The sequence below is a fragment of the Balaenoptera borealis genome (genome assembly GCF_965194805.1).
Source record: "Balaenoptera borealis genome assembly, chromosome: 12".
NCBI classification, from domain to species: domain Eukaryota; kingdom Metazoa; phylum Chordata; class Mammalia; order Artiodactyla; family Balaenopteridae; genus Balaenoptera; species Balaenoptera borealis.
In genome coordinates, this window is record NC_138869.1 from 39,843,716 (window position 1) to 39,867,141 (window position 23,426).

The following is a 23,426-nucleotide window of genomic DNA, read 5'->3' on the forward strand; positions in this document are numbered from 1 at the left end:
CAACAGGAATGAAGATCACACATCTCAGGACTTATAAAGTAAGTAATGAGAAAATTAGAATTCAATTGGCTACACTTCATTTTGTACAAAGCTACTGGGTAAAGCAAGGTCCATTGGCATTGTCTCTGATTTTGTCTGTATTATGCAGAAATCTCTTTCCTCCCAAATCCACCCAGCGCTGACAAGCAGGGAAACAAGTTGGGGGTCTAGAAGTGGCACCACACATTTGGCTGGAAGCCCCGCCAGGTAACTGTGAGGCTCTTGTTTATCAGGGAGATTAAGCTTCCCTGTTGCTATAACAGGCATCAAACAAACATAATGAATGTCCGTGTTAACATGTTATAGATTCATACCAATATCCTAATAGTTATTGAATGTAAGCTATACCTTAATAAAAAAGGAAAAATGGCAGCATGGGAAGAGGCAGGGAGTGCGATGGAGGGCATGGAACAGGCGGGGACTGTGGTCTCCAGTCATGGCAAGCAGGCAGGGGATGGAGAAAGGACTCCAAGCATCAAAGGGATGCAGGCTGCGCTTGCCCAAGCCCAGCCGGTGGCTTTGGGGAGAGGCTGGGAGGGTCCACTGTCATGTCGCCCTTTACTCTTTCCTCTCCTGGTGGGCTTACCCTGCTAACTCCCTTCCAAGGGCCCAACGGCCAGCTCTCTTCATGAACCTCCCACCTCTGACCCTTCAGGAGGCCGTGACAGGCTTGGAGAATGTTCTGTGCCTGAGTTGGCCCTACTCTCTACTCCCTCCTGGCTCCTGGGCTGCAAGCAGCCAAATACAGGAGCCCTTGGCCAGCATAGTGAGCCTTGGTGTCCTGATTGCAAATGCCAGCTCCTCAGCCCCAACTTGACCTCCAGGTCTTGGAAGTGACCTCTCTGGGGTCAAGCCTGAGTGACTGCTTCTTTTTAATGTGGTTTTCAGAACAGGTGGGTAGAGGACCACAGGGAATGGGGACTAAATGTCCCATCAAAGACATACACATCAGATAAAAGTGTGTATGTGTATTTAGGTATTTACATATATATGTATGTGTGTGATATATATATACCTTTTAATGTGTATGACTGTTGATGGGACATTTATTATATATATTCAAAATATTTAATACATATTATATTAATTACATTTTATTATATACTATAAATTATATTTTCATTTACATATTACATATTACACATTTCATATTACATGTGCATATCCCTATACATTTAGTATTTCATATTGTTTTATTATATATTTTCATAGATCATGTTATATTACTAATTAATAATTATGAATATTTCTAGTACATTATATTTAATATATTACATAATATATATGCTGTTAACAAAGAGGAATGAAAACACACATCCACAGAAAGACTTACATATGAATGTTCATAACAGCGTTATTCATAATAGCTCTAAATTGGAAAGAACCCAAATGCCCATCAACAAGGGAATGGATAAACAAATAGTGATATATCCATACAGTGGAATACTATTCAGTAAGAAAAAGGAATGAGCTACTGTTACATGCAACAGCATGGAGGGATCTCAAAATCATTAAGTTGTATGAGAGAAGACAGGCAAAAAAAGAGTACTGACTATTTAATTCCATTTATATAAAATTCTAGAAAATGCAATTTAAACTGTAGTGACAAAAGCACATCAGTGGCTGCCTGGGCATGTTGGCAGAGAGAGGGATGAATTGCAAAGAGATGTGAAGAAACTTTTGTGGGTGATGAAAATATTTGTTTTCTTTATTGTCATGATGGTTTCATAGGTATATTCATATGTCAAAACTAATCGGATTATAAAATTAAATATGTATAGTTTATTGTACTTCAATTATACTTCAGCAGTGTAAAAAAAGAAGCATTTTTAATCCCATTCCTTTTTTTAACAATATTATTTTTAATGTATATTTCTTTAATATTGTTAAAAATAATCATTTAATATAATAGTTTGTGAGGGCCAAAATGATTATACTCCTTTGATAAATAAAATGAAAATTATATTAAAGTAGTATTTATCTTACCTTTACTTCTTCCTTTTAAAATTTCTATATATTGTGTATGTTTTATAATGCATGTAATACTTTACTAGATATAATAGTATGTGTGTATAAAATAATGATTTAAACATAAATAAACATACTGGAGGGTGTATGCTCAAAAATTCACCGATACGGGTACAATATTTTGAAGACCAGTAGAAAAGAGAGGTGCTGAATCTTCATTCCTTGGGCATTCTGTGTGATTAAAATAATATTATCTAACCTGAAATAAAGAAGTGGTTGAACATCAGAGGAAAAGGGAATAATCTTCTGATACATGTAACAATGTGGATGAATCTCAAAAACAGACACAAAAAGGTATTACTCTATGATGAATTTTTTAAAAACAGACAACACTAACTATGGAGATAGAAATCAGGTCAGTGTTGCCGCAGTTAAGACCCAATGCAGCCAAATAAATTAAAAAAAAAAAAAAAATCAGATCAGTGGTTGCCTGTGGGCAGGGGAGTCACTGGAAGGGGATGGAAGGAACTTTCTGGGTGATGGAATGCTCTGTATCTTGATTGTGGTCGTGGTTACCTCTGTCAATACTCAGAGACTGCACGCTTATAAAATGGGTGCATTTTACTCTATGCAAATTACCCCCCCCCCAAAAAAGAGTATTGTAAAAAAACCTCACTGTGCAGGTCAAGTAAAGCACCACCTGGGGCCACATTTGATCCAAGGGCTACAGGCTTGTGTCCTCGGAACAAGTCAATGCAGACTTCTCTCATACAACTTTTAAATGGAGTTATTACTCATAAAATTCACCCTTTTAAAGTGTACAGTTCTGCAGTTTTTAGTATATCATGAAGTTGTGCAACCATCACCGTATCTAATTTTTGAACATTTCACCACCCCAAAGATAAACGCCAGCCTTGTTTTCCCTGCATTGCTGAGTGTTCTTGGTCACCAGTTCTGTGCCCTTAAATTCTTGCTAGCAGATAAGAAGTTGAAGGGGCAAAAAGGCTTAGGAAAATTGCATGGCCCAATAATATAAAATTGAGAACATTGCACCCATTAATTTTGTTTTCCTCCATGAATTGGGAAAAGAGAGCTGTGGAGGTAGAGGGGGATCCCTGGGAATGAATTGTGCATAGCCCTGGGCTTGTGATACTCAAGGATGGAAATGGGGTCTGGTGAGCCTGTGCTTTTCCCAAGGTAGGTGACTGGGGAAAAGCAAGCTAAGTGCCCTAGGTAGACAGAGAAGGAAGTGGAGAGATCTTGGGAGGCCTCCTGCAGGAAGTGGCTTTGGACCAGGCCAATTATTATAATTCTGTTGTGCTTCGCAGTTTGCAAAGAGTGTTTATGAACATTACTGCCTTGGATTCTCAGGACCCAGCAAGATAGGTGGCTTTATCCCCATTTTTATAGAGATGAGGAAACTGAGGCCCAGAGAGATGAAGTGTCTCATAAAGGAGGTCTTATTGGGGAATTCCCTGGTGGTACAGTGGTTAGGACTCCGTGCTTCCACTGATAGGGACCCGGGTTCGATCTCTAGTCGGGGAACTAGGATCCTGCAAGCCGTGCAGCGTGGCCAAAAATGAATAAATAAATAAAAATAAATACATTAAATTAAATTTTTAAAAAAGGAGGTCTCATAAATAAACAGTGAGTAAATCTGGACTTGACCCCCAAGCTGTGTGCCTCCAAGCACACTGCTTTTTCCCTTACAACACAGCATAGGAGAGAGGGATGCCTGGCGGGGTGAAATTGCAGGAGCCAAGACGTGGAGGTGGAGCCGGGCAGGTGTTGAAGGGGCACGTGACAGTGGCCTGTGCCCCTAGGGCAGCAGGGCCAGCATAGTGAACTGGACTTCAATGGAGAGTGGCATGGTGTGAGCAGGGACTCATTGGTGGTGATCTACTTGATCGTTTGCATGATTAGCCCCAGGGCATCATCATGTGACTTGCTTCCCTTGGGCTGACTGAAGGGTGCTGGCTGGTCAGTGGCAATGGAGGGCTGCTGACAGCAGGGCCTGGGAGGCTGCAGAACTTTAAGTTCTTCTTGGGTGGAAAATGGGCCCGTGTCCTGGCTGAGGGCTCTGTGGGTCCCCAGAGTCCAGGCCTGGCCCTCATGCTCTCATTCAAAACAAGGCCCTGAGTTGACACCACCTGCAGAGTAGGACTGCTTGGAAGTAGCAGGGGACAGGGGTTCACACGGAATGATCACACACTGACCCCTTGGTCAATGAGGGCAGGAGGTCATAGCCACCACCCCCAGAACCAGTAGGAAGTGGAGACTGAGTTGGGAATGGCCAGGGTACTTCATGGGTGTGCCAACCTCTGGTCTCGGATGTTGCCAGCTGACCCACTAGCCACCCTCTCATCAACCTGCTGCCTCTCAGGGAAAGGGCCAGCTTCATAGTGAATGAAACAGGCACATTTCTGCCCTCAGGGGGACTGATATCTGTGGGGTTATTAGACAAGGGTGACAGAACCCCCCAAAATGACAGAAGTACAGATATAAATTATAGGTACCAATTGTGGGGAGAGAGAGAACCTGTTAGGTGGAGTGGGCAGGGAAGACTTCTCTAAGGAGACCACCTTCTTATTTATTTATTTATTTATTTAATTTGTTAATTTTTGGCTGTGTTGGGTCTTTGTTGCTGTGCACGGGCTTTCTCTAGTTGCGGTGAGCGGGGGCTACTCTTCATTGTGGTGCGTGGGCTTCTCATTGCGGTGGCTTCTCTTGTTGCGGAGCACGGGCTCTAGGTGCGCAGACCCTAGAGCACACGGGCTTCCGTAGTTGCCGCGTGTGGGCTCAGTAGTTGCCACGCGTGGGCTCTAGGGCTTGCGGGCCTCAGTAGTTGTGGCACACGGGCTCAGGAGTTGTGGTGCCCGGGCTTAGTTGTGCTGCGGCATGTCAGAACTTCCCGGACCAGGGATCGAATCTGTGTCCCCTGCATTGGCAGGCGGATTCTTAACGACTGCGCCACCAGGGAAGTCCAGGAGACTACCTTCTTAAACGGATACTGGAACAATAAGATGGTACTAACTATGTGAAGGTGGGTGCCTCAGGTGGGATGGAGAGTGTCCCAGGCAGTGGGAACACAGTGTGCAAGGGTCCTGAGGTGGGAAGGGGCTTGTCATACTTATGGGATGGAAAGGATATAGGTACAGGTGAACTGCAGCAAGCAAGACTGGTAAGTGGTGCCTGGTGAGTTTGTAGGGTGGCCAGGGCCAGTCTCAGAGGCCAAAGTAAGTCTTTTGGCTTTTTCAAAGTGCAACGGGAAGCCCTGGGAGGCTTTTGAGCAGGGGTGTGCCATGATCAGAAGTCAGTTTCCTCCATGCTCCTCTGGCATTGCCTCCTCTGTGATTAACTACTATACGAAATTCCAAGCGGCAGAGGGGTTGAGGACTGGTCCACCTGGTTTGTGGTCTAGCTCTGGCTCTCACTGAGTGACCTGGAAACTCCCAGTTTGCTCTTTGTCCATAGAGAATGCCATGACCTGCCCTGGGGGATGTTGCAAAGGGTAAAGAAGATTTCCATGTGCACACATGTCCACACCTACACGGGGCCCTGCACAAGCCAGACTCTTAAATGGTAGTTTTCAATTGTTCCTTGTGGCTTTCTGCTCTTCCTCTTCCTCAGGGGTCATGAAGGTAAGCAACAGAGAGAGGCTGGAGTCAATGAGGGACCTCGCTTCTGTCTGAGTTTTAAAATATTTGGATAAATGGGAAGATAGCACATGTCCTGGTTGGGAAAATGAAATATTATAGAATATTTGATCTGTTTAAATGAATTCATAGGTTTAATGTAACTCCATGCAAAATCCCAATTTTTTTTTGGAACTAAAAATATCAATAACAATGTTGATATTTACTGAGTATATATATATATATATATATATATACTATATGACAGGCATTGAGCTTGTGAGGCAGGTGTTACTTTTATCCCCGTTTTACAGACCAAGACCATAAGGCCTAGAGGTGATAAGCAACTTGCCAAGGTCACAGGGCTGGTGAGTGTTGAACCTGGATGATCCCATCTCCAAAGCCAGCACTCTTAAGCCCTGTATGATTATCCTAAAATGTGTAGGGACTTAAACCAGTCTGGATATCAAGTGATATTCTGAATAAAAGAAGACCCCATGAGGAGGATTCTAGCCCTGCCAGATGTGAGAACCTATTTTAAAGAACCAATATTTAGATCCACATGGTATTTGCTTAAACCAAAGTCTGTGAAAGGAAATGGACAATTCAGAAATAGACCAACCAAAATCAAAAGCCTAGCATAAAAGTAGATTTTTACTAAGCAAAGGATAAGGGAAGAATTATTTAATTAATGGTGACTGCATAAAAACTGGTGATGATGGTGGTTAGTTAAATCTATTATTTTACCCCACACAGCAAAATGAACTTGCCATGGATAATCACCAAAGAACTAGATGTAAAATGAAGTTTTAGAAAACTAGCAGAAAATAGACTATCAGATGGGTGGAAGAAAGGTTTGTCTGCATTGAAACAATTTTAAAAAATCACAAAGGACCAGAATGACAGATTGAATAAAACAAAAAAGAACAATGGACTGGGAAATATTTGGATCACTGATGACAGAAGAGCAATATCTATAACATAAAAAATGCTTATTCAATGTTAGAAGAGGTTCAAGTCCCTAAAAGATGAATGGATATGAACAGATCATTTACAGAAAGGGAAATACAGAATAGTAAATGCATGGAAAAAACATTTCTTTTTAAAGTCGTCTAAGAAATACTGAAGTAACCTTGAAATACCAATAGACACTGTTAAAATAGGGGAGAAAAAATGATGGTACCCAATGCTTAGAAATGTGTATTGAACTCTTTTACATTTGTTCCTGGGAGGTGCAGAGTAAGTGGGGCAGCTCTCTGGGAAGCCCTATGGCACTGTGGGGGCAAGAACACCTTGCTGTTCCTTAACCTTCCACCTGGTTATTCAACTGCCAGGAATTTGTTCCAAGTGCAGAACTAAGATACACTTTAGCAAACAATTACAAGGAACCAAAATAGGCAATATTAGGAGACTGAGTGAATGGATGAGGATACCTGCACACATTAAAAATGAATCATGTGAACAGAAGAAAAATGTTAGCGATGGTAGCAAACACAAAAGAGAATGTGTGGTTGCAACTATGTAAAGACGTGCATATAAGCGGAAGGTTTCATGTGTGAAAAGTTGCATTTTGTAGTAGTAGTAGTATGGATACTACTTTATTCTTTTTGCATGTTTCTTTCTCCCTGGTTTTCATATTGTCTTTTCAGTGGCAGTTAAAACAAAAACAAAAACAAACAAACAAAAAAAACTGGATTCAAATCTAGCCAGCAGCGTGACTTTGAGCAGCTCTGTCTGTAAGGTGGGGTAATATTTTCCAGCGCGGTGGTTGAGGTCAGTAGGAAGTGATTTGAGCCGCATTTGGCACCCCAGACCTCCTTCTTGCGGTGGGGGCGCCTCCTCCTCCCGTCAAAGCTGTCAAAGCCCTCTCGGAGACCTCCTCCCTGGGCTCAGGAGTACAGGCACTCCTGGGTCTCCATGGCGCAGGGACTCCTTCCTGCATGGAAGTCTCCAGAGCAGGTGGGGATAGGGGTGTCCCACTGGCACCTGCCCTCGCTGGGGAAGGGGCGAGCTCGGGGAACATAACGCCCGTGGGCACCTCGGGTTGCGGGGCTGGCTTGTAGCCACCTTCGAGCTTCTGTCCCGACCCAGGGCCCCCTGCACTCCCGCCGGAATTCGGCAGCCGTCTTGTGCCCCCTCGCCGGGGCCCCGAGCGGCAGGAAAACTCGGATTTACAGGGCGCCTCCTGCGGAAGCCTAGAGACACCGGGTGTGCCGAGGGTCCGGGTCTGACTTCGCAGACAGGGGGCACTTGGGTGCCTTCCGAGATCTCAAGGGTCGCGCCACGTCTCCGATGTGGGCCAGGCGGGCGGACGCAGCCCTCTCCCACGGCGACACGCGCCGATCTGGTATCCAGCTGTCGCTCGGTCCGTTCCTCCGCTAATGCCATCTTGCCGGAGGCTGTCACGTGCGGACGACAGCGTCGCGCTTCGCCCCGGCTCGGACGCCAAAATCAATACAGGGACGCCACCCGGTTCCCTGGGCTCTGTCCTCAACCCGAGGTGAGGCAGGGGGCCCCTTCCCTCGTGGGTTGGAGCAGGGACAGGGTGGGCACTGGGTCCCTGGGGGCGCGTCTCCCCGTCGGGGCCAGGCAGCGCGGGGTCGCAACGCCGTCGGGGGCCGGAGGCGCCGCTGCTTGCCCTGCGCCACGGCCTCGGGGGTGTCCGCTGCAAGTTGTGGGCTGCGGGCACGTGGGGCGGGGGCGGCTGCCGGCGCTGGACCCCCAGGACCCCAGTCCGCGGCCGCCTCGCCTCCCGCAACCGCCCAGCGGTGCGGGAAGACAAGCGGGCGAGTTCTGGGAGGCCAGGCCGGGGGGCGCCACGCGCGCGGCGCGAGGGGCGCGGGCTGCCGGGAGGAGCGCGGATGGTGGGGGGGCGCGGGCGCATGCGCTCTGCGCCCGTGCCATATTGGAATGAGTCGGAGCGCGGAGCGCCGCCGCCGCCGCCTCCGCCGGAGCGCGGGTGGAGGGGGGCGGGGAGAGCTGCCGGCCGCCCCGCTCCGCGGAGCCCAGCAGGAAGAAGGGCGCGAGCGGGCGAGTGCAGGCGGCACGAGCGGAAAAAGCGCCCGCACGGGGGAACGAAAAGAAGGAAAGAAAGAAAGAAAACGAGCGCGAGAAGGGAAAAGCGAGCGATTGAGCGAGCGCGCGCGCGAAAACTCCCGACAGGTAAAAAAGCGGGGCTGCCGGCTGGGCCTTCCCGCGCGGCGGCCTGAAGGGGCGGCGGCGGCGGCGGGCGGTGGACCGCGCGGCGGCCCCCTCGAGGCGGCCACGCAACTTTGCCAACGAAAATCCGCCGGGAGCCGGAGGGCGGCGGGCGCGCGGGCTGAGGCGCCAACGGGCGGCGGCAGCACGTTGGGGGCGGGGGCGGGGCGGGTGTGTGTGGGGGGGAAACGCGGCGCCCGCGCGCGGCCTGGCGCGTCCCCGCGCGCCGGCCTGCCGGGCAGCAGGAGCGCGCCTGGGCGCCTCGCCGCGGCGGCGGCGGCGGGCCGTCCCGGGCGGACAGCGCGCCGCGCGGCAGCCTTGGAGCGTGAAAGGAAAGTGGCCGGGCGGCGGCAACGCCGGCGCCCAAGTTCCCCGGCGTGCTGGGCCCGCCGCGCGCCCCTCCCCGCGCGTCCCGCGCTCCCGCCCGCCGAGCCCCCGCGGACCCGCCCCCCGGGCTCGCTCTGGGCCGGGGCGCGAACCCGCAGCAGGACCCGGGGGCGCGCCGCCCGCGCGGAGGTCCGAACTTCGCAGGGCCGAGGCGGCCGCTGAGCGTCTAGCGGCCGCCGCAACCGGTTGCTTCGGGCCAGCGTGGTGGAGTGCGCTGGGCCTTCCTAGCGCCGCGCGAGCGGGCCGAGGGCTCGCGGTGAACCCGCTGCTCGACCCCAGCCGGGCTTGCCGCTCTGGAGGTCCGTGACCGTTTCGATTTCTGTTCTTAAAGTCTCTTTTTGGACCTTGAAAAGAGGCTATGGAGAGGCGAGCAGAGTGTCCTGAGAAGGCAGGCCTGCCCTGTGGGGAGCAGAAACGCCTTGTGAGAACAGAGATAAATTCCCGCGGAAAGGATGTGTGTTAAGTTTTTCACAAGATGTCAGCTGCTCACTGGGTTCTAAAACTGAGCCGTAAAGGACAGATCACCTGCACGTTTTGTTATGCGCCAGGATTGGGGTAGGACGCCCTTGCCAGGGCCAGGCGTTTTATTTAGTGGGGGTTATTCCCAGCGGTTCACTCAAAGCCATGCGGGTGGACGGCCCTGAGCGAGGTTTCGTGAGCCCTACTTAGCAGTGATATAGTCTTGAGAACCAAGAAACCATCAGATTTGAAAGGAAATAAGATGGATTTTGTCAATCCCTGCATATGCCTTCTTCTCTGGAATCACATTTTTCAGGTGTCACACTTTATTGCATCGCAAGCAAAATGCCTGAAAATGTAATTGTTCATTTGTCAACTGTCTTGACAGGAGGAAGGAAGATGAGTGTTTTCTTGCGTACACTTTGGGGCCTGTTTGCCTCGTGTTTTGAGGGATATGTTGAATCTTTCTAGGCCACAGGTAGATTCAGAGTTGAGATTTGTTTACAATGTCAGAAAAGTAACTGCTTGGTGGAAACGGGAGTGGCCCAAGATCAGGAAACAGTTACGTTACTGCTGTTGTCATTGACTAGCTGCCTTATCTTGGGTATGTTTCTTACCCTTTACAGATTTGGTTTTCCTTATTTGCAGAGTTAGAGGATGAATGGATCATTATTCTGCGTGCTTTCGGTTCTAAAATTTGGTGACTTTTTAAAGTGAACGATTAAAAAAATCTCGGTCTGTACTTTGAAAGGTTCTACGTAAAAGTGCTCACAATGTGCATCTCTATTAAAATACATTTAGAGAAAATATCTTGGGAGCTCTGTCTGGATGATTTTATGTAATTTATTATCTGGAAAGATAGTTACACATGTATTTTAATATGTTTTTGAAATTTTATATATTTATTCATTTATTTATTGAGGCCTAACAGTAAAATCTTAAGTACATAGAGTTCAATTACTTTTTATGTATGTGTATGTTCTGGTAGCTACACTCAGATTAAGATATAGAGCATTTTCAGCCTCCCAAAGGACTTCTTAACATTCTTTCCGTTCAGTAAACACCTTCCCCCTCCCAAGGTGACCACTATACTGACTTCCGTCACCACTGGTGAGTTTTGCTTCGCAACAGAACTCTTTTGAGGGTGAAAGGGGGCAATATTAAACTGAAGGACAACACGTGTGTAAACCTGGAGTTATGGTCATGGTCATTTTTGCCATGATCCTGATCCTTTTATAACAATTTTTACTTTTTTTAATATCTAAAATAACTAAAAATTCTGACCTGGGAGACTTCTTAGTCAGAAGATCACTTTTTAGCTGAGGCAGTACTGTGCAGGTTTGGATCTGTGGTTCTTGGGAGTCCTTGTGGACATGGGGCCTGTATTAATGTTATTTCTCATTTTTGGAATACAGGTATATTTGCAGACAGTAGGTTTGAAGGATGAATCATGAACTTTCCCAACAAGTCAGATTTAAGTTGTCAGTAGATGAATCAGTTCCTTAAAGCCTAGAATTTGCTTAGAAAATTAAATGAAAATTGATTTTTTTAAAGTTCAGTGAATTGAAGAATGTGGGCATAAAGCTTTCACAACCTTTTAAATGACGGCAATTAACTTGATTTATATATGCAGGATATTTGCCTGGTTTATCAGATCATTAAAACTCTAGCGATGAAAGCAAAAACAAAAAGTAACTAAAAGTTATATCAGGTGTGTTTTTTTTTTAAATTTAAACATGATTAAGATACCTTTTTGTGTTAGACCTAGGAAGTTGGGTTTTTTACATTCCTCACTGAAGCAAGTACTTCAGCAATTTGCTTATCCTTCCCAAATGCCTTTTAGTATATTCTTGTACCCTTTCTTGTTTCTACTGCTAAAGGAGAGGAGTTAGAGGTTGTAAGTGAATTCTTGTTAGTTCTCACAAAGGTCGGTGTTTTTTTACTGCCTGGCCATCTGTGTGATAGAAAGTTGGGAACTCTCTGAGGCCTGTGGTAGGGATGTATGGGGCGTAGTCCACAAAGTTAAAAGATTTTCTTTTGTGAAATGATTCTGCTGAATAATTGTGTTTTTCTGTGACTAAGTCAGACAGTTGGCCAAAAACTAAGCTGAATTTGGTCACTCTACCCCAAGATTCATAGCATCATTAGCAAAGAAAGTAATTCATCGCTTAGTTATTATTGATCCACCAGTTTTTCTCTCTCCTTCCTTCCTTCCTCCCTCCCTCCCTTCCTTCCTCCTTTCCTTTTTTGGTGGCTCTTTTTAGATTTCTTAGCTTTGGCATTATCAGATATTTAACTTAAAATTTGTTAAATTTTTGAGAGATGCAACTGAAGAGATGCAAAATGAGAAGCACACATGAAAGGGAATTCCGTCTTTTGCTGTTTGTTTTTTTGTAAACTGTGATTTTTCTCTTTAAAAATGCTTTTCTTATTCATAATCTTGCTGCTCCTGTAGGGTACTTTTGCTTTCACAGTGGTAACTAGACTGGGCTTAGCTGTAGAATGATGATGTAGAAGCTGCTATCTTTTGACTCTGAAGTCTATAGAAAAGCTGAACTGTCCAAACTTAATTGGCCTTTTTATTATGACTTCATGTTATGTTCACATTAAAGAAGTGAATACAATCCAGAAAGCAGAAGACCATAAGGCAGGTATTTTGAATGCTAAATATTTTTTATTAAAGCTTTTCTATCTTACAATTCCCTGAAACTTTTCTTTCTGGAATTATTTGGCTGTTAACCAATATTTCAGAATAATTTAAATGAGAATGAAAGAACATTTAATCAGTAAATGGTATGGCTTTGTTATGACAGGGTATTTTTATCTCTGTAAATAGAATTTGTCTTCTAACTGGAATGTTTTGTAATTGAAAAAAAATTTTCTTCTTGTACATAGTTGTTAAATTGGCTGAAAGTCTCCGGGGATTTTGGTTACCTGGGAGATTTTGAACCATTAGACTTCAGGGAGTGGGATTTTGATATGACTCTATACTTCTTCAAGTGGAACTGGCCCCATTGGAAAATGTTTAAAATAGAAAGGTTGTGGTCAGGTTGTTACAAGTTCATTTTTAAGCTTTACAAAAGTGGGAGAGAGGATAAGAAGACAGGTTATTAAAAGAAAAATTGTGACTTTACTGCAGAAGTTTTAACAAGTTTGATTGTAAATCTTTGCCTGTTGCTGAAAGGCACCTAAAGATTTGTAGTTATTTTTTAGTCTCTTTTATTCAAGAGGATGTTTATAAATTTATTCAGCTCTTTTTGACTTTAGATCGATCATCACTCAAGGACGTAATTTTTTAAAAATGTTGTCTATATATTGTGCTAAAGGTATTAGGTCCCTGCTGAACTTTGTGGTTTGATAGTTGAGTAACTTCAGAGCCAAGCACCGGACTGTGTGGGTAAAGGCTATACAGTGGCATTTCTAACATGGTGTACAGTGCTGCATGCAGGTGTGTTTGCTTAATCTAGAGAAAGGTTAATCACTAGACTGATTTGGGGTGGATAGGGCAGTTGAGAGTAACTGCTTGGTTTGGGAAAGTTGGTTTTGGGCTGAGATGACATTTGGAGAGGGTCTTAGATGAGAGATGGAGGGAGGTTTGTTGGCAGCTGCAAGTGCAAGACAGTTGTATTTGGAATGACAACATGAGATGGACTGAGAAATTTATCAATCATTAGAATACCTCAAGAGTTTTTCCTGCTGAAATTCAGTTTAAAGTGTTAACCAACAAGTACTTCGATTTAATTCCAAAATATTATATATATTTTTTACCCAGAATAGTTTTAAAATTTATTTATTTTATTTATTTATTCTTGGTTGCATTGGTCTTTGGTGCTATGCACGGGCTTTCTCTAGTTGCGGTGAGCGGGGGCTACTCTTCGTTGCGGTGCGCGGGCTTCTCATTGCGGTGGCTTCTCTTCTTACAGAGCACAGGTTCTAGGCGTGCGGGCTTCATTAGTTGTGGCTCACGGGCTCTAGAGCGCAGGCTCAGTAGTTGTGGTGCACGGGCTTAGTTGCTCCGCGGCATGTGGGATCTTCCCGGACCAGGGACAGAACCCGTGTCCCCTGCACTGGCAGGCGAATTCTTTTTTTCTATTTTTTTTAATAAAGGGAGTTTTTTTAAAATATATAAATTTATTTATTTATTTATTTTTCGCTGCATTGGGTCTTCGTTGCTGCGCGTGGGCTTTCTCTAGTTGCGGCGAGCAGGGGCTACTCTTCCTTGCAGTGCACGGGCTTCTCATTGTGGTGGCTTCTCTTGTTGCAGAGCACGGGCTGTAGGCGCGTGGGCTTCAGTAGTTGTGGCGCACGGGCTCAGTAGTTGTGGCTCGTGGGCTCTAGAGAACAGGGTCAGTAGTTGTGGCGCATAGGCTTAGTTGCTCTGTGCCATGTGGGATCTTCCCGGAGCAGGGATCGAACACTTGTCCCCTGCATTAGCAGGTGGATTCTTAACCACTGCGCCACCAGGGAAGTCCAGTTTTCATTTTTATTATTGAGCAAAATGGGCACGGGTAGGTGATCTAGTAGCTAAAGCTAGAAATATGAAAAACTTTGGGTATTTGATTGTTATTATGGTCATTTATGATATCTGAACCCCTTGACCTCTTAATGTAGTTGATGCTTATTATTTTCATTTGTTTCCCTTTTGAAGCTGATTTTAGTCCTCAATCATGGTTTGTACTTGCATTTAAAATATACATAAGTTTCTATTATAGTTAATATTGATACAAGTAACACTGTACACAAATTGGGAAACAGACTTAATCTGCTCTTAGGCATTATCTGTGCCTGGTTTTCCTTAAGGGCTCCTGGGTGAACCCAGAGAAATTTTAAATGGCTCTGTTGCCAGTAGTAGCTGTGACAAGGGAAGCAGCGGGCTGGGTGGGCTCTTCTGGCCTTGCCTTCTAGGGTGGCTCTCCCTTCTCTGCCATGAGTGCTTGAGGTGGGCTCCATGACTTCTACAGCCAGCTCCAGAGCTTTAAGGCACAACAGGGTTCTGAAAACCGTTTCTCCTCCCTGCCCACCCCTTCACCTTTACCCTGATTTTGGCTGTCTATTAACTTTGGGAGGAGCTCTTTCCAAAGCAGCTATACTACTGAAATCTCAGGTTCTGGTGTGGTATTCTTTTTCTGCCACTCCTTGAGAGGCTTCCCTGCTCTTCCTATCTCATCTTTGACCTCATTGTTACCTCCTTTTCCTCTCAAAGAGTTCCAGCCCCTTTAAGCCTGGACCCATTGTCCAGTCTTTTGCTTCCTGGCCAGTACCCTTTACTCTGGTCCCTTTGCCCTTCTGCAGCTTCTGCTCTGTTGAGTACCACCCCTGCCACTCCAGCCTGTGCCCGCTCTGCTGTGGGCAGACTGCCCACTTCAGACCCTGAAGGAGACTTCAGGGTCTCCTCCTGAAGTGGCCCTATGTGCCACTGGCTCCACACAATCTTAGCTCGAGGCAGACCCTTTTCTTTTTGCCTTCTGTGACCTTTTCAGACCCTCCCTTGGTGGATTCCCCCACATTTAGACTTCATCTAGCCCTTATGACCTCCTAAACCTTTCTGCTGAGCTTCAGATCCATATATCCTCTGCTCTCTGGGCCTGTCCAGTTTGGATGCTCTGCTGGCGTCTCAAAATCTACAGGTCCCGAACAGAATCCCTCAGTCTACCTTAAAGCTACTCCTCTAGCCAGCCCATCTGCCTAGGTCTCCTTTTTTACCTTCCTTCTTAGTGATGGTGTCCATTTTTTCCCCCAACAGCTTTCCCGTGGAACTGAGTCTCATTCTTGAATTACCAATCCTTTACTTAAGAATGTGCAGTTCTGACTCCTTGGCTTTCAAACATTTTTAGAAGCTATGGGACCCTTTGTTAAGTGAAATCTTTCTAGGAAGCCCAATATATAAAATAAGTAAAACTAGAGTTCTGGTGGAAGGGGAGTGAAGGGTCAGCATCCTGTCCTGCCACTTAGGCCTCCTGGTGCTGTCCTCTTCCTCCTCTGAGGCAGAGCTGGTATCTGGTCCTTAGACTCTGTAAGTGGAACTCTCTGGAGTTGCTCAGTACTGCCTGAGGGCACTCTGCTTGTCGGAAAATCACTTGATCTGTTGTGCACCCCACCTCTTTCCCATTGGTTTTATTTTAATTGTGACTGGTAAATATAAAATTAATGTGGCGATGAATCTTGCCAAGGAGAAGGAAAGCCACTTTGGAAAGTGAAACTAGGTATTAAAAAGAGCCAACTCCTTTAAATGCTGAAACTTTCAAAAGTGCCCAAGGGTTTCTTTCAAGTTTTACGGAAGTCTCTACTAACTTATCTTTTTCTCTTAAAAGCTGCTCTTCTACAACACGAACATTCAAGTAAACTTAGTTTAGTTTTACTGTTTTTGTTTTGTTCCTTTACCAGTATAGCAGGTTTGTTCAACCCATAATATAACTAAAATGTTAAATATTTGCAGTTAAAAATATGTTGTTGCCTCCAAATGGTTGTCCATACCCTCCATCCTCTGCCCTTCCTTCTCCAATCCATCTGACACACTGTGGCCAGATAGCTCTTTCTAAGCAAACTTGATTTTATCACATAAACTTATCCTGCTGCCAGCAGGGGAAAGTCCAGGCTCTTCAGGAATGTGCACAGAATCCTTGAGGAGCTTGTCCCCTCACCTGCCCAGCTTAGCCCCCTCTCACACACGCTGTCCCTCCAGCCACGCCCACACCCTGGTCCTCTGCACATACTCTCCTCTGCATGTCCAGTGTGTCCTCCACTAACGCAAGGCTCCCCAAATATCAGTCTCGCATGTACCAATCTCATGCTTTTGGCCATATTTGATTACCATAATTATTATTTTAATATTTTAAAAATTTACTTTAAAATTTTGACTATTTTATTTTTTTTAATATTTATTTATTTATTTATTTGGTTGTGCCAGGTCTTAGTTGCAGCATGCAGGATCTTTAGTTGCGGCATGCGGACTCCTAGTTGTGGCATGCATGCGGGATCTAGTTCCCTGACCAGGGATCGAACCCAGGCCCCCTGCACTGGGAGCATGGATTCTTACCCACTGGACCACCAGGGAAGTTCCTAAAATTTTGACTTTTTAACTTAAATTTTATAAAACATTATTACATTTTAAAAATAAAAATAATGAAGTACGAGTAATAATAAATCTAATCGTTTTATCAAAATATATTCCTTCAGTAAGTTTCTTTTATTTATTTATTTATTTATTTACTTACTTATTTATTTTTGGCCGTACCACGTGGCTTGTGGGATCTCAATTCCCTGACCAGGGATTGAACCCAGACCCTGGCAGTGAAATCCCGGAACCCTAACCACTAGACAGCCAGGGAACTCCCAAGGTTCTCAACAAAGACTTTGTACTTAAAATTTTTAAAAACTATATACCTCATAATAGGTGATATTAAGGAATTTTTTTTTTTTTAGGTGTGGTAATGGCATTGTGACTATATATGAGAATGCCTTTATTCTTGCGAGAAGCAAGCTGAAGAGTTTAGAGCTGAGGTATCATGATGTCTCACAATGTCTTCAACACTTTCAAATGGCTCATGAAGTATACATATATGCACATATGTATAGAAAAATAAAGCAAATCAGGAAAATTTTCATAACTTTTGAGTAAGTGGAGAGTATTTGGAATTTTTTCAAAATCTCTGTGTTTGAAAATTTTGATTAAAGGTTGTCTTGGCTTAAGTATAAAAATGGCTGCAAAAAAAGTTGGTATTAAAAAAAGTTTTTGGGCTTTCCTGGTGGCGCAGTGGTTGAGAATCTGCCTGCCGATGCAGGGGACACAGGTTCGAGCCCTGGTCTGGAAAGATCCCACGTGCCGCGGAGCAACTAGGCCCGTGAGGCACAATTACTGAGCCTGCGCGTCTGGAGCCTGTGCTCCGCAACAAGAGAGGCCGCGATAGTGAGAGGCCCGCGCACCGCGATGAAGAGTGGCCCCCACTTGCCGCAACTAGAGAAAGCCCTCGCACGGAAACGAAGACCCAGCACAGACATAAATAAATAAATAAATAAATAATTAAAAAAATAAAAAAGTTTTTAACCCCAGTACACAATGGATAACATACATACATACACACACACATACACATACATATACAGAGAGCACAGACCCACTTGTTGAAGTGATATTTAGACTACCCACATATTCAGTGTTGTGGAAAAACCAAATGCTAGTGAAAGTTTTTTAAAAAAAATTTAATTTTTAAATTGAGGTATAATTGACATACAACATTATATTAGTTTCAGGTGTAAAACTAATGATTTGATACTTGTATACATTGGGAAATGATCACCACAATAAGTCTAGTTAACATCTGTCACCATACCTAGTTACAAAATTTTTTCTTATGATGAGAACTTTTAAGATTTACTCTCTTAGATACTTTCAAATGTGTAATACAATATTATTAACTATAGTCGCTATGCTGTACGTTACATCTCCATGACTTATAACTAGAAGTTTGTACCTTTGAAGTTCTTAATAAATCCTCTTTAAGCAATACCTGTGAAGTTGCAGTTGCATGTTTTATGTGTTAACTCTTTTTCCCATTCCACCTTAATGATGCTATGTAAATACTTTAAAAGAAAGTCTTCAGCAGCCCCTAAATTTTCTCATGTTCCACCAGTGGTTTGGGTGTTGTGCTTAGGGGACTACACTAAGGAGATTCTTGCTTGTCCTGTAAGACTCAGGTCTCCTGTCGAGTTTTTCTTCCTGGACTCCTCCAGGCCAGATTAACTACCCTTTGCCCTGGGTACTCACAGTATTCTACATATTCTCCTCTTGTGAATATTACAATTGTAATTATTTGTTCAGTGTCTATACCAGGTTGAGAGCTCATGGTGAGAGACCCTGTTTTATTCTTTATCGGTACCTTGCATACAATGTAGCAGAGAGTAGACAGTAGATGAATTATAGCTGAATGAAAGCACAGAAGCAATACTGCAGCACCATCATTTATAGCATTATTTCTACTCTAAAATGTATTATGTGCTAAACAAGAAACTATGATGTTTAATCAGATTCTATCTTGTCACTCCTAGGCTTAGAGCCTGCCAGTGGCTTTCCATAGTTAATTACAATAAAATCCAAACTCCTTTTGGTCTGTAATGCCCTTTGTGATTTGTTCCCTGTCCACCTCTGCCACTTTTCCGCCTGCTTTCCCACAATCCAGCCACATGTCTTTTCTGTCCCTCCAAGTACACTGAGTTTGTTACATTTAGTTCCTTTTCATCAGAGGGGTCAGCTCAGTAATGAAACCTTTCCTAAACATCCTTACCTCCACTCCCCTGGCTTTTCATGTCTCATTACTGTTTGGTTTTCTTCATGGCACTTATCACTATATGAAATTATCTTATTTTTAGCTCATTCTAATATTTAAATTTAAAAGTTTAATTTATTATAAAGTGTTTTAGAGCCCCACTGTAGAGAATATTAAAACCTACTCCAGGAATGTTTTTCCTTATTGTTCCTTGTGGGAAAACTAGACAGTGCACTAATGCATTGTTCTGTTTGCTGTTGTAAACTCCGTGAAGATAGGAACCAGGTCTGTCCTTTAATCAGCATGGCATCCCTGTACTGAGAATGGTGTGTAGCAAATACATACATGTTAAGTGGAGGTATGAATAAACAACCAACTTGTAGATGATCTAAGAAAAAAAATTTTTTAAACTCTGGAGATTTGGGGGCAGTGTTATAGTTTAGTTCTGAATGTTCAGAATTTTTTTTTTTTTATGATAAGTCAATATTTTGTCATATTTTGCAGCTTGGAGTGTCTGTTTATTGTTTTAGGTGAGCCACATTGCTTTCCTCAACTTCATTTTCTTTGTAACTTATAACATCACTTTTTCGAGGATAACTGCCCATCTTTAGATCTTTGACAAATGCATTTCCATTAGTAAAAATCAAATTGAAGGGCATTAGCTCCAGTCATTTGCTTTACTTTTCATGATAGTAGTTACAGAGAGGCAATCACCAGTCTGGTTCTATATGAGCATAGGATGGGGCAATTCTATTGATACTTCCTTTGCCCTCATGTAACTAATGAGAGCCTGTTATTTGCAGGTGCATGAGCCCCCAGGTTGAGCTTCAGAATAAAATCCAGTGGATCCATTGTCCTCCCACCATTGTTAATTGAATTGGTGCTCTTACTGTGGTGGGAGTGCTGATGATGTTGTATCTGGATGAGGACTGGGGGTACCTGAGAACAGGGGAGGCACCACAGAAGTGAAAGAGGGTTGGCCAGACTTAGACTTTGCCTATAATCCCTCCCACCCCCTACTCAGTCCTGCCTGGAAATGGAGAAGTTTTGGAAATCGTGAAGCTATGGGGGAAAAAACCCTCTATTTTTTAATTAAAAAAAAGTTTTTTTTGGTTTGATATATTTTGTTCTGCTTCCATGCACAAAGGAAAAATGAGTCAATACTCTAGTTTTTTACTTAACTGATTTTTGGCTGGAGAGAGTTTAGAAAATTTGGACTCCAGTAATTCTGAAGTTCTTTGTTAGTTTAGAAACAAAAAGATAGCATGTAAAACTGTTTAATCATAATATAGTTAGTATGTGATATTAACATGTAAAATGTAATTGAACTTTAGTTGCAGATCTATTAATATATTTGAATCATTTAAACTTTGATTACAGTGGAGCCAAACATTTAAGGGATTTTTGCATCTTGGTTTGAGGAGGAAGTATACATTTTTTTTTAGCACGGTTGGCAAAAAGTTGAAAGTTACTGCGGGTAGAATGAACCTCTTCCTATACCACCCCTCCACCCACCTGTTTTACTGAATTCAAATGTTGCCACAAAGAATTTAGAGATAGATAAGAAAAATGAGATTGCTTTTAATAGGCATCACTTTTTCTTGCATTGCTTTATTTTTATCATAATCACAGACTTAAGTACTTAATCTTTTTGTTTGTTTGCTTGTTTTTCAGCCACACCGTGCCCGTGCAGCTTGTGGGATCTTAGTTCCCCGACCAGGGATCAAATCTGTGCTCCCTGCAGTGGAAGCTAGAGTCCTAGCCACTGGACCTCCAAGGAATTCCCTTAATCTTTTTTTTTAAACAGGGATACATGTATGTAGTAAAATATTTTTTGAATAGTGAAAAAAAGTGTACAGTACTCCTTTACTGAGATCCCTAGTCCTTCAGTCCGTTCTGTACAAATTTTTTTTTTGGCCACACCACGGCATGGATCTTTGTTCCCCAACCAGGGATTGAACCTGCGCCCCCTGCCTTGTAGCTTGGAGTCTTAACCACTGGACTGGCAGGGAAGTCCCCTCAGTCCCTTCTGCAGGCCACTGTTATCCCTAGTTTCTTTTGTTTTCTTCCAGAAAAATTCTATTTGTATAATGATATATATTTCCCCACCCACTTCAAAAAACTCAATTGGTAGTGCTCTTTTCATTTAAAATATCTTGGATATATCCAAGTACACAGAGATCTGCCTTGTTCTTTTATTGATTGCCTAGTAGTCTGTTAATGGATGCTCCATAATTTATTCAGTCGGTATTTCCAGTTTTTTATGCTATAAACAGTGTCATGGACTAATGATAACTGCATTTGCTTGGATTAAGACAAGCTTTCTAATACTGAATGTGTTTTTTCTGAGTTAATGTGTTTGTATAAGTAGACTGTTCTCCAGCACTGGGTGCAGTAGAATAAGGGGAGCAGGAGATAAAGTCTCTGCCACTCCTTCCCCTTCCTGTGGGGCAGGAGGGGTAGAGGGGGCAGAGTTCCCAGCCGAGTCTTGGGAGGCTGAGGTGTCTGAAGATGTCCACAGACTGTGAGGTGTTAACCATGCCTTTAAAGCCCAAGACCTGTGTGTGTGCAGCTTGTTATCAATTTAGTTTATTTGTGTTTGTGTTTTGGTTTTGAGAAAATCACAGCAGCATGGATTGGCTAACAAATTATTTTATTTTCTGGAAAATTTTTTGTATTCTTTTGTTCATTGGCAGTAATACAGCTAAATTTTTTTTTTAAGTTGCTTTTTATCTGAGCCACTTGATAAGGAATTTTAAACAGAATGCTATGGTTCCAGTATCGTAACTTCTGAAGAAACTGAATTTGGAATCTTGATGCATTATGTAGCTGAATCTTTAAGTGTTATTATATTTCAGTAATCTGAGTTCTTACTTCTTACCCTTTATTGGAAGAACTTGAGAACACTCCCTCAGAGCTTACATTCATACCCCCATCAGTATCTCCTCTGTGTACTGCCATTGCCTCTAAAATACTGTTGTCAAAAAACGGGTAACAATTCATGGTAGTATATTCCTAACCCAGGGCTGTCATCGCTTGTGCAGAGGGTGCACACACTGGGCCAGCGATGGGCGGGCACTGCTGGTCCACAAGTGCTAGTGCCCTTCCTTGCAGGGGCTTGCAGCCGCTGAGTGCACTACTGGGCTTTCTGGAGTCAAGTGTGTTTGCTCTGCTGTGGCATTCTTTCTGCCGTTTATTTTGTATTCTAGTGAGTAGTTTTGACCCATGAAGGCAGACAAAAGGATGCGACTTGTAGACTTGGACTTGTGGCAAAGAAACAGCATCACATAGTATGGCAAAAAGCAAGTTCTTATGGGTTGATAAGGTGCCTTCAGAAAGTGATCTCAGGACTTTTCCTGGTGGTGCAGTGGTTAAGAATCCGCCTGCCGGTGCAGGGCACATGGGTTCGATCCCTGGTCCGGGAGGATCCCACATGCCGCGGAGCAACTAAGCCTGAGAGCCACAGCTACTGATTCCACGCGCCACAACTACTGAAGCCTGTGCGCCTAGAGCCCCTGCTCCACAACAAGAGAAGCCACCACAATGAGAAGCCTGCACACCACAACAAAGAGTAGCCCCCGCTTGCCGCAACTAGAGAAAGCCCACATGCAGCAACGAAGACCCAATGCAGCCAAAAATAAATAAATAAATAAATAATTAAAGAAAAAAGTGAGCTCAGGAAAAGAAGTATAGAAATCGGCAATTAGATTTAGTCAAGTTCCTTGTAATGTGAAAAGCATTGTAAACAACAGGGCAGCCTGGCAAGGTGGACCGTTCAGTGTTTAAAGAACAGGTGGAAGAAACAATGGTTTGAAGCCTTGTTTTAACGTCAGAGAATTTGAAGAGGACTGTAGAGCAAGCGAATTGCCTGTGGATAATGCCTAATAAATTCACACAGGAGCTCTGCTTTAACGCCCTCTCAGGTGAAAAAGGCACTCCCGATTGGTCAGTGTGCACACCAGGACTGTCAGCAGTGCTGACCTTGAGGCACCTCGAGGTGGTGGGCACTGAATTTCCTTCTCTTGTGAGAATGACATTACCCCTCCCTGGAGGCAGGAACGTTATTGCTGCATTAGAAAGTTGTAGATTTTTCCTCTCTACTGAATTGGAGGTACCATGATCTGTTGACATAGAAATTTATTCAGCAGACTTTATAAAGCGGTGGTGCCAGGAGTTTAGGGAATACAAAGTTGAGTAAATTCCCTGCCCTTGAGAAGCTTATAGTACCAGGATAAGATATGATACAAAATAGCTAGTGTTTAAGTGCTGTCAGAAAGGTACAAAGTGCCTCCTATGGAAGATACTTTGACAGGGCTGGGAGGAGGGGCTAACATTTTTGTAGGGTGTTATTTTGAGAAATGGTTTTTTTGGAATAATGTTTGTGGGAGTAAAGGTCAGGGAGTGAGTAATCTTTGAATACTTAACTCATATATTATTAGTGTAAGACTTTCTCAGACTTAAGACATTTCAGGTTTTT

At 43.8% G+C, this 23,426-nt stretch overlaps 1 protein-coding gene across 8 annotated transcripts in view; it reads left to right on the top strand.

The window, feature by feature from the left end:
• Positions 1-5,908: 5,908 nt before the first annotated feature.
• SFMBT1 (Scm like with four mbt domains 1) overlaps positions 5,909-23,426 on the top strand; it is a 138,745-nt gene continuing 121,227 nt past the window's right edge. For 4 of the 8 annotated variants that reach the window (XM_082348162.1, XM_082348157.1, XM_082348155.1 and 1 more), the window contains exon 1: positions 8,610-8,804. The gene's annotated coding sequence lies outside the window, so the exon portion shown is untranslated. The other 4 variants (XM_082348159.1, XM_082348161.1, XM_082348160.1 and 1 more) reach the window with 4 other exon arrangements.